This window comes from Dendrobates tinctorius, unplaced genomic scaffold (genome assembly GCF_039654945.1).
Source record: "Dendrobates tinctorius isolate UK_male_01 unplaced genomic scaffold, ASM3965494v1 ptg000060l, whole genome shotgun sequence".
NCBI lineage: Eukaryota > Metazoa > Chordata > Amphibia > Anura > Dendrobatidae > Dendrobates > Dendrobates tinctorius.
The window spans coordinates 78070586-78087567 of NW_027361728.1; the positions used below are offsets into that span (position 1 = coordinate 78070586).

Here is a 16982-nt window from a genome sequence, read left to right on the forward strand (position 1 = left end):
CTGCATGAGAGCATTTCAAGTGCCAGTAGTTTGGCAATGCCAGCATTCAGAGCCTGTGCTCGGGGATGGTTTGCCGAGTATGGCCACCTTTTATCCCATGCCTGTGCTACCGATGGCAGTCGAGTGGCCTGGGTGTGTGAGGATGACTGGGAACGTGGTGCTGTGGGTGGAATGTCACAGGGTCTCCGGACAACAGTGTCAGAGGTTCTTCCTTGGCGATCCTGTGAGGAAGCCGAACCAGCTGTGTGTGAGCTGGAGGAAGAGGCCCCAACACGAGCTGAAGAGGTGGTAGGTGGTGCTGTACTTTGGCCTACGTCTTCAGTGTGTCTGTGTAACTCCACCTCGTGCTTGGTCCGCACATGTTTCCACATATTAGTGGTATTGAGGTTGCTGACATTTTTCCCTCTTTTGACTCTCTGATGACACAGCTTGCATTTGACAAAGCAAATGTCATCTGCAACTGTGTCAAAAAAGGACCACGCACTGCAAGTCTTGGGAGCGCCCGTTTTGCCTTTTGAAAGAGGAATGCTCCTAACGGGTGCCGAAGTGGAGGCTACAGGCAACCAAGTCTGCCCCCTCCCTCTCCCTCCTGTTTTGGCCGTTCAAGGAATCTCTTCCTCAGAGCAACTTCCACCACCTTCCTGTTCCTCACGCCATGATGGGTCAAGGACCTCATCATCTACACTCCCCTCTTCAAACACCTGCTTCTCCGGGGTTGTCTCACCAGCACCGTATGCACCAGAAAGTGGCACCTGTGTCTCATCATCATCTGATGTGTACTCAGGTGTGCTGACCATAGGCACTGGCCCACCCGCCTCTTCAGATTCAGAGGGACAAAGAAGTTGCGCATCACTGCATACTCCCTCTTCTTCACATTCTGGAATGCTGCTTGGCTGGCCCCCTCTTTCCACGCCAACAGATTCAGAGAACAGAAGTAGAGACTGTGATGGCTCCTGACCAGGGCTCTCTGACTGCCTGGGCACTTTGGCAGGTGGTGAAGAGACAGATGGTTGCTCTTCGGTGCTCTGGCCCTGAGAGGATGTGGAAGTCATTGAAGTCGATGCGTTAGCTGTCATTCATCCGACAACGGCTTCAATTTGTTCCTCCCGCAGCAGTGGGGTACGGCAAGGTCCTACAAAGCTGCGCATAAAGGACTGTTGCCTGTTAAAACTGGGGGATGCTGACTCACTGGTGCCCGCAGCAGGCACAGAATCCCCACGTCCTCTCCCTGCTGAAACTCTACGCCCACGCCCACGTGCCTTACTCCCTGCCTTCTTCATCTTGCTAGACTGATAAAGATAGGCAGAAAAGTACAAAGGGGGGGCTTAGTGTGCTTATTCCTGACCAGCTGGTTACAGGCAGAAGAAACACTAATTTTATGAAGTGTGTGTGTGGACTACACTTTAATAGGAGCTAATGTGGCCTACACAACTTTCAAATGTAGTGTTTGGTGAATTTTATTGTTTTTTTTTCTGAAAAAAAACTAAAAGGATGTGACCAAAGATTTGAAAGTGATAGTATCACCAACTTTTTGGAGCTATTACAATGCAGGCAGGTAACCTACAATGCAAAAGATGAGGCTCCAAAAAAATTGGGTAATACTAATCTGGCTGCAGCTGAAGGGCACAAGCCAGAAAAAAGGCTCCTCTATTTACTCCTATATAGTGTTTGCAACCAACCAATGTAGATGGATACGGATGGATGCACACTAATAGGAGAAGAAAAAAATGAGCTGCAATTAAATAAAAATATGTGTGAGGCAGTGACGCACGCTGAGCAGCCTACAATCAGACGTAGCTGCAGGACACACTACTCAGCGTGAGCTGCACTCACACACAGTCAGAGACCTCTCAGACAGCCGTGAACAGTGCAGCTAAGTGGACACTAGCACTGAAAGGCTGCAGAAAGGCTCCGCTGTCTACTCCTAGAGTGTTTGCAACCAACGTATATGGATACGGATGGAAGCACACTAGATAGAATTTTTGAAAAATAAGCAGCTCAAAAAGAAAAATATGTATGAGGCAGCAGTGATGCACGCTGGGCGGCCTACAACCAGACGTGGCTGCAGGACCCACTCCACAGCGTGAGCTGCACTCACACAGCCCTTGCAGACAGCTGTGAACACTGCTGCTAGGGAAAAGAAAGCTACAGTGGTGGTTTATGTAGCCTGGTTAAAGCACAATATGTTTTGTAGAATCGCTATTTCTAACTGTCCCTCACAGTCTTCAACAGCGGCCTGTCCCTAACTGAATTCACAGCAGAGTGAACAGAAATGGCGGCGGCGTCTTTTATAGTGCATCATGACATCATTTCAGCAGCCAATCACAGCCATGCCAATAGTTAACATGCCTACATGCCTAACAGGATGTGCCCACACTTCTGAGGATTCCCATTGGCTGAATCAAAGCGAGCGGGCTCATAGCATTATGGGAACTTCCAATTCCGGTATCCGATATGAAAAAAGTATCGGAAGTCAGTATCGGAATTCCGATACAACTAATATCGGCCGATACCCGATACTTGCGGTATCGGAATGCTCAACACTAATTGTTAGTGATTTGTCCAGTAATTTTGATTCCTTGCTTTTCGGCAAGTCCAGCCTAACTTCTGCATCTAAATTGAAGAGAAATGGTGACAGACAGGCTTACAAAAATATAGTCGAAAAACAAAAAGAACCACTTTCTGGAGGTCAATAGGTCAAAACAATGCACACAACTTCTTGCTAAAGTGAATCTAGCATTACGATACGATACGATATGATACACTTTATTGATCCCAATAGAAATTATGTTATCACAGCAGCATTACAACAGCATTACAAACAAAACATTAAGAACAGCATTTCTACATTACAAACAGCATTACATAGAGTAATTACCAGACACAGATCTTGCACATGACTAACCACAATACGTAACAAGCAAAGGTACACAAATCTCTGATCATTTCCATTAGTATGCCAGCCCTAGGTCATAGCCATCTTTCACCCTTAGTGAATTATTATACATCCCCATAGCAGTAGGCACAAACAATTTCCTGAATTTCTCCTTCTTGCACTTTAGTAGGATTAGTCGGCTGCTGAATGTGCTCTTCTGATTCAAGAACAGCTCCTATAGTGTGTGTGTATTATTGTGCATTATAGCCCTACACTTCTTCTGAATTCTATCTTCAACAACTTCCTCAAAAGGGTCAAGATGGAGGCCAACAGCTGCACTTGCCTTCTTGATAAGTTTGTTGAGCTTATTGGCGTCATCTACTCACACACCGCTGCCCCAGCAGATGATAGCAAAAAAGATGGCATTTGCTACCACAGACTGGTAGAACATTTCCAGCATTTTACTGCACACATTAAACGACCTGAGCTTCCGCAGAAAGTACAGTCTGCTCATTCCCTTCTTTTGGACCTTCTCTGTATGACACCTCTAATCAAGTTTGCTGTCAAGCTGAACCCCCAAATATTTATAGCTCTCAACCCTCTCCACCTCCTGGCCAGCAATAGTGATTGGTAAGTAAGCATCCTTTCTCCTTCTATAACTCACCACCATCTCCTTGGTTTTCTTTACATTTAGTTCTAGGCAGTTAGTCTGGCACTATTCTACAAAGTCAGAAACAACCCTTCTATATTCCTCCTCATCCCGGTCCCCCAAAATACCCCCTCCAATCACTGAGTCATCTGAGAATTTTTGGAGGTGACAGAGATCGGATTTATACTGAAAGTCAGCTGTATACAATGTGAAGAGGAAGGGTGACAGCACTGTACCATGAGGGGCTCCCACACTGCTCCGTACACTGCCAGATACCACCTCTCCCATCCTTACAAACTGCGGCCTGTCCGTCAGGTAGTCGCTTATCCAGTTCACCATCCCCTTATCCACTGCCATATCAGTCAACTTATTTCGTAATAAGAACGGCTGTAAGGTGTTGAAAGCACTAGAGAAGTCAAAGAACATGGCGCGCACTGCAGTTCCATCATTGTCCAAGAATGAATGTATTGTATGTAGCAGAGATACTACAGCATCATCCACCCCCAATCTCTGCTGGTACGCAAACTGCAGGGGGTCAGTGTAGGCCTTCACCCTCGGGCACAAGTAGGCAAGTACTATTCTCTCCAACGACTTCATAGTATGCAATGTTAAGGCCACTGGACGATAATCATGTAGGGAAGTTGGAAAGGTGATCTTGGGAACCGGCACCAGGCAGGTGGTCTTCCACAGCACTGGTATTCTCTGAGATTGTAGGCTCCTGTTAAACAGGAGCTGAAAGACATTACACAGTTGGCTTGCACACACTTTTAGGACACGTGGACTGAGTCCATCAGGCCCAGCTGCTTTGCCAATGGCTAGTTTAAGAAACTGTTTCCTCACATCGCTTGGGGAGACAGTGAAAGCGGGCAGTTCATCACCCAAAGTCAATGCTGCTGATCGTTCCTCAGCTCCATCCCTTTATCCTGATGACGCAGCACATGTGTTGGTAAATCTGCTGAAGAACTCGTTCATTTCATTAGCCATGGGCAGATCCACATTCCCACGCTCCGACCTATCCTTAAACCCAGGTAACTGCTTCATGCCTGACCACACCTCCTTGGAAATTGTTGTGTGACAGTTTATTTTCCAATTTAATTCGGAACGCCTCACGGGCATTCTTAATTTTCCCCTTTAAGTCCCTTTGTATCAATTTCAGTTTGTTAGTATCCTTCATTTTTAAATGCCAGTTTTTTCTCATTTAGTAAGTACGGTATTTCAATTCTTTTGTAATCCAAGGCTTGTTATTTGCATAACATTGAATCTTTTTAACTGGTACTACAGTATCAGTACAAAAATTTATGTAATCAGTTAGGGTCCCGTCACACATAACGATCTCGCTAGCGAGATCGCTGCTGAGTCACAAGTTTTGTGAAACAACAGCGATCTCACCAGCAAGATTGCTGTGTGTGATAGCGATCAGCGACCGGCCCCCTTGCTGGTATCGCTGATCATTGTAGGAAAGGCCAGGACTTTTCTTTGGTTGCTGGTCTCCCGCTGGCTAGCATGCATCGCTGCGTGTGACAGGCAGGAGACCAGTGATCAGCTGGTAACTAACGTACACATCGGGTATCCAAGGGATGTGCGCCCCTTAGAAGCCCGATGTGTATGTTAGTTACCAGCGCACTGATGCAGGGAGCTGGTAACTAATGTACACATCGGGTATCTAAGGGACGCACGTCCCTTGGATACCCGATGTGTACGTTAGTTATCAGCTCCCTGCATCAGCGCGCTGGTAACTAACGAACACAGCGACGCCGCGCGCTCGGCGTCGCCGTGCTCATCGCTGGTGAAGCAGTCTGACAGCTCACCAGTGATCACATAGTGACTTACCAGCGATCCTGACACGTTGATATCATTGTCAGGATCGCTGGTGAGTCGTTATGTGTGACGGGGCCCTTACTCTCCCGACAATATCATTTACATCATTATGCTCTCCTCTGTCCCAGTCTGTGAGGTCAAAGCAGTCTTGCAGAGCTTCCTCCACTGCAGGAGACCACTTCCTGATTAGTTTTATTGTCGCTGGTTGTTTGCTGACAACAGGTTGGTAAGATGGAGACAATAGTATGAGATTGTGGTTGGATTTCCCCAGGGGGGTAATGCAAACGATGAATAGGCATCTTTAACATTTGCATAGAGGAGATCCAATATACTGCTGTCCCTTGTTGCACAATTAACATATTGATAGAACTTTGGAAGAGTCTTTGAGATCATGACTCTGTTAAAATCCCCAGAGATTAATAATAACGAGTTTGGGTGCTTTGTCTGAAGGTGAGCCAAGACCCCCAGCAATACTTCCCTAGCTGACTCTTGGCTAGCAGATGGAGGTATATACATGACTTTTGCAATGCAAATGGAGAATTCTCTAGGAAGATAGTAAGGCCTGAGGCCAACTGCTAAAAATTCAACGTTTTGACAGCAATGACTTTCCTTAACAGTTATGTGCCGCTGATTACAAAATCTGTTATTAATATATAATATAACCCCCCTACCCTTATATTTACCACACCTAGCCTATTCTCTATCAGCCCGAACCATTTGAAACCCTGGAATCGAAACAATTCAATCAGGGACGTCCCCATGTAACCAGGTTTCTGTAAAACACATAAGACTGCATTCCTTGAACTCCGTCTGGGTTTTACACAGAGCTAGCAGTTCATCTGTCTTATTTCCCAGCAAGCGCACATTGCCCATGATGATTAATGGTACTGCTGGTTTAACCCTTCTTCTCCTAGACTTCACCTTTTTTCCTGCTCTGCAGCCTCTGAAAGGTCTCCACACTTCACGAGGAACCTGTGGTATGGCCATAGCTGGAGAAGGCTTCAACCTGCTCAGCTCCAGAAGTCGATCTCTTGAAAACACAACACGTTTATTGATGGACTTAGGGACTGCCAGCAGATCAGTGACCCTGTCCTTCGCTCCAGTCCACACCGTGACTGACTGTGTCCAGTGTCCACCTCTGTGCACAGATGGCTGCTTCCGTAACCAACAAGGTAGAAGCTGTGTGTATTGTGGAACTATAGCTGACAGAGGATGTATTAGATTCATGTCCATTGGTTCTATTAACTGCTCATCACATGTATCCATTTAGGATTTGCATGTACCTGTGTGGGTGATGTATGTAGTAGTGGCAGATCCGGGTGCCGATCCAGAGCTGTGTGTCCAAGGACACCTTCCCTCAATGGTCCGAGGGACCATTGTGTCCGAGGGACCAGTGCGATCCGCAGGGTGTAAAATATCCACAGTGCAATCAACAGGGTGTAAAACATCCAGGGTGTAAAACATCCATCAATTCAAGGTTAAAGTTAGGGGTCCATCAAAGTTCCCAGGGTCCAAAAGAAAGTCCAAAAGAAAATCCAACAAAAACAAACAAACAAACTGAGTGCAATGGGCTGCCAGTAGCATGCGCCAGTATTATCTGTTAAAGTTAGGGGTCCATCAAAGTTCCCAGGGTCCAAAAGAAAGTCCAAAAGAAAATCCAACAAAAACAAACAAACAAACTGAGTGCAATGGGCTGCCAGTAGCAGGCGCCAGTATTATCTCCTCTATCCCTCCGTCTTGCAGAGAGCAGACAGGCACATCCACTCTCTCCGGAGTCTAGAGGAGTGCTAAGAGGAGTCTAGAGGAGTGCTAGCAAATATGAAAACATAAAAAATGTAACAATATACAAAAGGAATCTGTACAGGCACTGCTTATAATATTCTAGTGTAAGGTAGCAAATTAATATTCATTCGGCTTAATGTCAACGTTAAGGGGTCCAAAATTATCCACATAAAAAAGATGCATGTGTGAATATTCTAATAACGTCTTTCAATATGCAAGAAAATGCAGAAATAATCCTATAAAGTATAATACCTTTTGATGGCTAGTTAGTACATAAATCAGAATAGATTATTCATGTTATGTTATGTAGGGTAAATGGCTCAAAATTCCCAGCTTTCACAAAATGTCTTTTTCCCGAATACACTGAAAAGAGAGGATTGCCTCATATGAGTATATGACATCTAGAGAAGAGGTCACTTCAGAAATGTTAGGAAGATTCAGAAGCTTCCAGTGTCTTGTAATGATTAGCTTAGGGGTCACCAATTTGTGACCAATTATAGGTCTAATTATAGATCTAATTGTGGATATCAATAAAGAAGAGGGCTAGATTAGGTCAGGGAAACACACATAAATGAGTGGCATTAGTTAAAATGTTGATTGTGCTTTACTAAAAATCCTGAATTTTTGGACACAACCATAGAATATGAAACAAATTCCCTTTTCTTTCACAATTTCTCTAACAAGGACTTGAGAACCCAGGTAGATCATTTCAGGTCTCTGTTATTTAAAAGGAATCTGCCACCACATTTGACCTATCTAAACTATTAATATGGGCATACAGGTTATACAGGGTGGGCCATTTATATGGATACAGCTAAATAAAATGGGAATGGTTGGGGATATCAACTTCCTGTTTGTGGCACGTTAGTATATGGGAGGGGGAAAATTTTTCAAGATGGATGGGGACCATGGTGACCATTTTGATGTCGGCCATTTTGGATCCAACTTTATTTTTTCCAATGGGAAGAGGGTCATGTGACACATCAAACTTATTGGGAATTTCACAAGAAAAACAATGTGTTCTTGGCTTTAACGTAACTTTATTCTTTCATGAGTTATTTACAAGTTTATGACCACTTATAAAATGTGTTCAAAGTGCTGCCCCTTGTGTTGGATTGTCAATGCAACCCTCTTCTCCCACTCTTGACACACCGGTAGCAACAACGCAGAAGAAATGCTGGCACAGGCTTCCAGTATCCTTTGTTTCAGATGCTGCACATCTCCTATCTTCACAGCATAGACAATTTCCTTCAGATGACCCCAAAGATAAAAGTCTAAGGGGGTCAGATCGGGAGACCTTGGTGGTCATTCAACTGGCCCACGACGACCAATCCACTTTCCAGGAAACTGTTCATGTAGACATGCTCGGCAAGATGGTGCACCACCACATTAGGGGTGTCAGGTCCCAGCATTCCTACAAATTATAGTGTTATTTTCCTATACTATAGCAATTGCTATACTCACCTAGGGCTCATGCAAACGACCGTATTTTCGATCTGAGTGTGATCCGGCAAAATATTGGATCGCACTTGGACCAATGTTAAAAATCGGCTCACAAGTCCGATTTCTTCGGACACAGTCGGCAGCAAGCTCACTTTGCATCAAATATTTGGATTGCACTCGGCCAGGTCAATGAGTCTGTGGAAATCATCAGACTTCACTTTGATGACATCTGAGTGAAGTTCGATTTTCATGGACTGACAGAATGGAGAAGATAGATAAATTTTTGCTTTCTATCTTCTACCCATCCGAGAAAATAGGATCACACTGATCAAACTTTGACCAAAGTGTCATTAAAGTTTTACTAATATAATTGGCCTGATTCTCTCTGATCAGAGAGTATATGTTAGTGTGACCCTAGCTTTAGAAGTATAATGAGCCATGTGTGACACATTTTCTCACAAATTAATCTGTACTTTTAATCAATAACTCTATATATGTCGATCACCGGTGTCTTTGAACTCCATAATGAGTCTAGGGATTTACCTGCATTGTATTTTTTATAAATTGCACATAAAAGGTATTGTGTTTCTATAAGCTTTGTTGCAGAGAAATGAAAGAAGTTTAAAAAGTCTCCAGCAGAGACAGTATTAAAATATATATGTATGGTAGTAGCATAAATACTTTCACAAATCCCGTTTCTTTCAACTCTAGGTTTTATTTTAATCAGTCTGTAAATCCTATCCCTAAGCTAAAGTCACCCTAGGCTGTGACCCCTTGTGATCCCTGGATCCTGAATTAATGACAAAACAACAGTTCACACAGGTTGAATAAGCTGGAAAAGGAAACACCAATAATGAAGGACATGAACATAAAAATAAGAGACTGAGGCTAGTTTCACACTTGCTTTTTTTTGCAGCGCGTTTTTCCCGCAAAAAAATGCATTGAAAAAACGCATACAAACGCATACAGATGCTGCGTTTTTTTCAAGCATTTTTATGAGCATGCAAGAAAAAAACGCAGCGTTTTTATGCGTTTGTATGCGTTTTTAGTGCGTTTTTACCGCGTTTGCGTTTTTTTCCAACATTAGGTGGCCCCTCACACTAACCCAAACCATGACTTTACTAACCCTAACCCTAACCCTAACCCTGACCCTAACCCTAACCCTAACCCTGACCCTAACCCTAACCCTTAACCAAACCATACCCTGATCCTAACCCTAACCCTAACCCTGACCCTAACCCTAACCCTAACCCTGACCCTAACCCTAACCCTTACCCTAACCCTAACCCTAACCCTTAACCAAACCATACCCTGATCCTAACCCTAACCCTAACCCTGACCCTAACCCTAACCCTAACCCTGACCCTAACACTGACCCGAACCCTAACCCTAACCCTGACCCTGACCCTAACCCTAACCCTTAACCAAACCATACCCTGATCCTAACCCTAACCCTGACCCTAACCCTAACCCTAACCCTGACCCTGACCCTAACCCTAACCCTTAACCAAACCATACCCTGACCCTAACCCTAACCCTGACCCTAACCCTAACCCTAACCCTGACCCTGACCCTAACCCTAACCCTTAACCAAACCATACCCTGATCCTAACCCTAACCCTGACCCTGACCCTAACCCTAACCCTAACCCTAAACCCCCTTAACTAACCCTAACTCTAACCCAAACCCCTAAATTCCATTGTCTAAACTAATGGTAAAAAAAATAAATGCATGTGCAAAAAAACGCATACATAAGCATGCCAATGCGCACATATGCTCACCATAGACTTATAATGGGTGTCTTGCTGTAAAAAAACGCATTGCGCGCGCATGCGTTTTTTTGAGGCAAGTCGGACGCCCAAAAAATGCAACGGGTTGCATTTTGTGCGCCCGAGCGCATACCGCAAAAAAACGCATGCGCGGAAAAACGCGTACAAACGCATGTGTATGCGCACATAAGCGCATCCCATGCAAAGTATAGGAAAAAAAAACGCATGCGCTATTTAGCGCTAAAATACCGCGAAAAAAACCGCAAGTGTGAAACCAGCCTGAGGAAGACCCTTGAAAATATCTCGCTCTCAACATCACTGCAGACAGAACGTGCATTGGAGTTCACTGTCCACTATTGATAGCAAATGTACAAAAGAGACATTCACAACAAAAATGCAGAAAATGTTAAAATGCAGATAGGAAATATGAAAAATGACCCCTTGTTTAATGCGCTTCTGTGTGACGTGGACCCGTCCTGTGTGACACGACCCGCAGGCCGGTAACTAAAACAACAAAACACGACATGTGTAACTGTCCTGTGTGACACGACTTGCTGGCCGGTAACTAAAACAACAAGACATGGGGGAAGGGGAAACAGTTACAATGGTGGGCCCTGCGATAGGGAACGGGGACGTGGAGACCTCTTGCACTCCCCTGAGTCAGTGTCCCTCACACACCTAACGTTACCTATACAGGCTCCTCCCCTGTCGCCGAGACGGAACCTGTCACCCTAGCACACCCTACACCTATCCCATGCTAGGGAGCTGGGTGGTGCAGGCACTGGCCCCACCGCTGTACTAATAAACACCATGGAAAAATACAAACGGGAAACACCACTTAGCTTTTCTCTGTTGCTATTGCTCCCAGCAACAGAGTCCACCACCAGAATGCAGATTTCCTCCAGAATAGCTGCTACTTTTCCAAGCTTTGTCAGAGCTGCAAGGAACACCTCTCTGTAATTCCGTCCTTCACCAGACTTTACACCAGAGCTCTCCTGAGCTGCTCTCTGTAGTTCCTTCCTTCACCAGTCTTGGTTGGAAATGAGCAATATCACCAACAGTGATTGCAACCACCTGACACTCTTTTATAGGTAAGAGCCAGCAATCACACCTGCTTTATAATCACATGCACGAAACTAAAGTAACCAGAGTGCAATGACCCTAATGGCCACCGGGGGCAAAACTATCTTTAAGCACACAGCTTAAGGAAAAAAAAAAGGTTACTAGTGCTGTTATCTGACATGATCCAGGATGGATACAAATTTCAAAAGCTGACCGTCACATCCAAGCATAAACATTGTGTGAACAGGTGCTAAACCTAGAGTCACCAACTCATATACATTCAAGCAAAAAAGGAAGCACACTGTAGCGCCATAACATGCAAATATGAAAAATGAAAAATGAATTGCATTACTGTATTAGAAATATGAAAAATTGAGAAAGTTTAGCGCATAAAATGACCAAGTTATGTGTACCTGGAAGCCACGTTAAGGTATTTCTCATTTTCCAGGTCCCTGTCTATGCCAATCCTCACTAAGACTGAAGTCTCCATCTGAATGGGAACCTATGAAAAATTCTCTGTTTAGGAAAATGAAAATAAGCACTTGTTCACACAATGTTTATGCTTGGATGTGACGGTCAGTTTTTGAAATTTGTATTCATTTGCTTTCTGACTGAGCACTCCACCTGTTAGCCGCAGGCATTTTTAATCAAAGCAGGGCCATTTCCCCTCCACAGAGATATAGACTTCAGTCTAAACAGAGGATTTTTCATAGGTTCCCATTCAGATGGAGACTTCAGTCTTAGTGAGGATAGGCATAGACAGGGACCTGGAAAATGAGAAATGCCTTAAAGTGGCTTCCAGGTACACATAACTTGGCCATTTTATGCGCTAAACTTTCTCAATTTTTCTTATTTCTAATGCAGTAATGCACTTCATTTTTCATATTTGCATGTTATGGTGCTACAGTGTGTTTCCTTTTTTGCTTGAATGATCCAGGATGGATCATGACAGTCTGCCACAAAAACACATAGGCATTCATAGATAAAGGGGAGGGTTTGTCCTGTTTTAAAGGAGTCTTCGGGTCCTGTTTCACTTAGCGACACACCAGCGATTCCGACAATGATACGACCTGGTAAGGATCGCTGGTGCGACCCTAAATTGTCGCTAGTAAGCTGCCAAACATGCAGATCTCTTCAGCGACGCAGCAACCATCCAGCGATCCTCGGCGGTTGTTGGTACCTTGTCACACAGCAGCTTTTCTCAACGATTCCAGCCTGCGTCCCTGAGTTCTGCGTCGCCAACGAGGTCGCTCATCTGGTCAACACAGTGATGCGCGCTGGCCAGCGGGATGCCGATGATGAAAAAATGGCCAGGACATTTGAGCACGATCAGCGATATCCAGTGGGGGGGGCGGTCACCGCTGCATGTCACATGTAGCGAGATCGCTGGCAAGATCGCTGCTGCGTCACAAAATCGGTGACGCTTCAGCGATCTCGCTATGTGAGACGGGGGCTTTAAGCTCATGATTAAAAATGGACTAGCTGAATCCTTCTAACCTCTATGTAAAAACAGGACGTCTCTTTTACCTTTTCCAATTGCAAAGTCCCTGGAACGGAGAGGAGGGTGCAGCTGGAGGATGACTCATGCCGGGAAAAGAGACTTCCTGTTTCTAGTACAAAGAAAATAGAATAATTAACAGGTAGAAAGGGAAAATCAGCAATTGTAAGTACACAGTGTTATGTAATATGATGATTGCAATATATTAAGTGGATAAAACTTTCATGGGAGGAGTGCTTCTTTGACAACTTGCTCTAAAGCTGGCCAGATTGCTAGATCCTGCCAGCTTCTGTCCTCTTGCTCTCCTCCCCAATGTGCTAGCACCACGGGAAGGAACACAGTTCGGACCATGCTCTGGTCTTAACTATCAATTTTCAGGAGTACTCTGTCCTCAGCAACCAGAAAGCAGAGAAGCGGTGCGCTCTGAAAATTTATCATGAGACAACCCCTTTAACTTTAATTACTCCAACGGCTCAGAGCCTGAAAAAATGGCAAATTAAGCTGTTAGTCACAATCGTCTGTCTGCAATGATGGCTGTACACCTGTGCTCTGGTGTTTGTTGATTGGCTGCAGTGGTGATGTCCTGTCTACAGTAATAATGAGAGAAGTTGCTGAAGTTTGCTCTAATTTGGCCATGAAATTTTATTTACTTGATGCAACATCTCCATCTTCTCTCTGCTTCTACCACTAAGTAGGCCTGACACATAATGTAGTGGTAAGAATAATAGTGGCACTCCAAGAACTGGTGCTCAAGTAGGATCCCAAACCATATACTGTAGCATTATGAAGGACTTGGCACTCAGATAAGTAGAAATATAAAGGAATATAAAGGTTTATACACAGTGTAGCAGTACAGTCTGACGTTTCGGTCGGCAAGGACTTTCATCAGAGTACTCACTGGAAAATTGTGAGTAGAAAAGATACAATGTCTGATGGTATGACCTCAAGGGTCCTCAGTGAATTCAGTGTTGATGTGGTGGTGAGATTTTGCATGGTGCCCCAGATCGATGTTGATTGACAGTCATTTTGTATTTCTTCCATTTTCTTACTATTGCACCAACAGTTGTCTCCTTCTCACCCGGCATCTTACTTATGGTTTTGTAGTCCATTCCTGCTTTGTACAGGTGTATGATCTTGTCCCTGACATCCTTATAAAGCTCTTTGGTCTTGCCCATGTTGTAGGGGTTAGAGTCTGACAGATTAATCGATTCTGTGGACAAGAGTCTTTTATTAAGGTGACTATGTAAGACAGCTGTCTTTAATGCAGGTAACCAGTTGATTAGGAGCATCTAACTGGTCTGTAGGAACCAGAACTCTTAATGGTTGGTAGGGGAGCAAATACTTATTTCTCACTACAAAATGCAAATAAATTTATATTATAATAATCAACAAAAATTTCGTCCACAACTGCCAGGAAAATTGTTTGGGATGCAAAGAAAAACCCTCAAATAACATCAGCTAAAATACTGGACTCTTTGAAAACTAGCTGTTTCAAAATACACAATAAGGAGGCACTTGAAGAAAAATAGGCTGCATGGTTGAATCGCCAGATGAAAGCCATTACTGCACAAATGCCATAAAGTATCTCACCTGCAATACACAAAACAGCACAGTGACAAGCCTCAAAACTTCTGGAACAAGATAATTTGGAGTGAAGAGACTAGAATTGAACTTTTTTGGTCACAACTATAAACGTTACATTTTGAGAGAGGTCAACAAGGTCTATGATGAAAAGAGCACCATTCCTACTGTAAAACATGGAGGTGGATTACTGATGTTTTGGGGATGTGTGAGCTACCAAGGCACAGGAAACTTTACTGGAGTAAAATTTGCAATCATCAGCCTGGAAGCTGCTCATGGGACGTACTTTGATGTTCTAACATGACAACGATCCAAAACACAAGGCTAAGTCAATCTGTCATTGGCTACAGCAGAACAAATTAAAGTATCTTGGAGTAGCCATCTCAGTCTCCTGATCTCAAAATCATTGCGCTCACCCTTGGGAGATCTCAAGCACACAGTTCATGCTAGACAGCCTGGGAATTTACAGGAACTGTAATCTTTTTGCCAAGAAGAGTGGTCAGCTTTACCATCTGAGAAAATAAAGAACCTCATCCACAACTACCACAAAAAACTTCAAGCTGTCATTGATGTTAGAGGGGGCAATACTCAGTATTAAGAAATGGGGTATGTGAAGTTTTGATCAAAGTCATTTGAATTTTTTGGGTTGTCATTATGATTTAAAAAGGGAAAACACAATAGTTTGACAATAAATGGCTTCACACAACCATTAACCATGAGTGGAGAAAAAGTTTTGGTGTCATCATTCATATTCTCTGAAGAAAGGCCAAGAAAGCAAAAATTCTGATGGGGTATGTAAACTTTTGATCACAACTGTATATGCAAGTGTAAAGTAACATACCAATATAATTAATTAAAGGGAATCTGTCACCCGGTTTTTGCATCTGGGAGAAGAACCGTAATGATCATATGACAAGTAAGACATATAATGATCTAGTAGTGTTGTACAACAATAAATTAACAGACAAATTATTAATTGCTTAGAATGATACATAACACACACATAAAAATGATAAAAAAGGTGCCTCAAACCTGAAGGGCACCCTCCTGCGAAGTTCCTAATAACATCCCAATACATACGAATAAACTATACTGATAGGCAATAACAATATGAAGAAATTGTAAAGACTATTAGGATCTTCTGAGCAGGGTAATCTTCTGGTTTGAGGCACTTTTTTAAAATAATTTTTATGTGTGTTTTGTATCATTCTAAGCAATTAATAAAGAGTTTGTCATTTAATTTATACTGTTGTACAACATTATATAATCCTTATATACTTATTGTCATAGGTTCACTATGGTTATCATAACTGTGGAGTGTTACCCTCTCTATCTATGAGGTATGGTTTGTGGGTTTATTATGGTTATCTCATCTGGGAGCATCATTATGTCACTTATTGGGCTGTTTGCTGCACTTTTGATAAAATCATAGTTTTATCAGCCGGAGATTATCACTAGAGGACTAGTAAACCTGCTGACATGCAGTCCTCCATAACCATGAGCTCTGTATAACTGCGCGATTACCACTGATTGGCTGCTTTCTGCCTATGCACTATGTACACAGAAAATTGACAATCAGTGGTGTGGACTGAGTTATACAGAGCTCAGCATTCAGAAAAATGGTAGATCTGCAGCAGAGAAAAAATTGATTTTATCAAAAGGGCAACAAACAGCCTAGTAAGTGACACATTGCAGGTGTAAGAAGAAGGACCACGGGTACCTGTTCTGTGCCGGGTCCGGAACTCTTTGCTGTCTCCTCTGTTGTCCGGGGGAAAGCTAATGATACCGCACAAACTGACACATCCGGGAGTAGGGATGTGGCTAAGTGGCTGCAGCCACAGCGCGCGCGGAAGTACTTAGTTTCGGCGGGAACAGACAGCGCGCGGCAGGGAGAAGTGACTGCTCTGGCCCTCGAGCTTGGTGACAGAGGAGACCCGCGCCCGCAGATCCCCACGGCGACTAGCAGCATTCGCTAGGAGAGACGTGCAGGAAGCCCGTTGATCACCCTGAAGCGAGCTGGCAAACGCTCCGGGCTCGTGAGTACCGCACACGCATCACCTCAGAGAGACTCCGTGTGGGACCGTAAGCTGTGCCCTGATTCCCCCGTGTACGTCCAACGGTCTACATTAAACCCGGAGAGTGTCGAGACCTATACCTTTTTGACTGCTTCAGTAGATGGGCTAAAGGCTCAGCGGAAGGTACCGGAAGCCAACCGCTGTCGCCAGAAGACAGATCCTTGTTATCCATAGGACTTCATCGGATCAGCATCGCACCCGCCGTTGTGGGCACCATCTTTGGATCAGCAACATCCACGACCCAAGAACTGACCTACACAGTAAGTCAGCCAAAAGAACTTCTGTTATTGTTGTTACTGCTATTTTCCCCCATCATATACTCTGCGTTTATTCACCTGTCCCCTCATTGAAATTGCTTAATCTCTCTGTGTGGAATAATCCACCGTTAATTAAATCCAAATCCTTTAACCCTTGCTTTGCCACTGCTGCC

At 44.0% G+C, this 16982-nt stretch overlaps 1 long non-coding RNA gene across 1 annotated transcript in view; it reads right to left on the minus strand.

Moving 5' to 3' along the window:
- The window catches only part of LOC141092797 (uncharacterized), a 46355-nt gene that overhangs the window by 18142 nt on the left and 11231 nt on the right, over window positions 1–16982 (minus strand). Inside the window, exon 2 of the long non-coding RNA XR_012232924.1 lies at window positions 12926–13008. This is a non-coding gene — a long non-coding RNA (uncharacterized lncRNA). The remainder of the gene's footprint in view (window positions 1–12925; window positions 13009–16982) is intronic.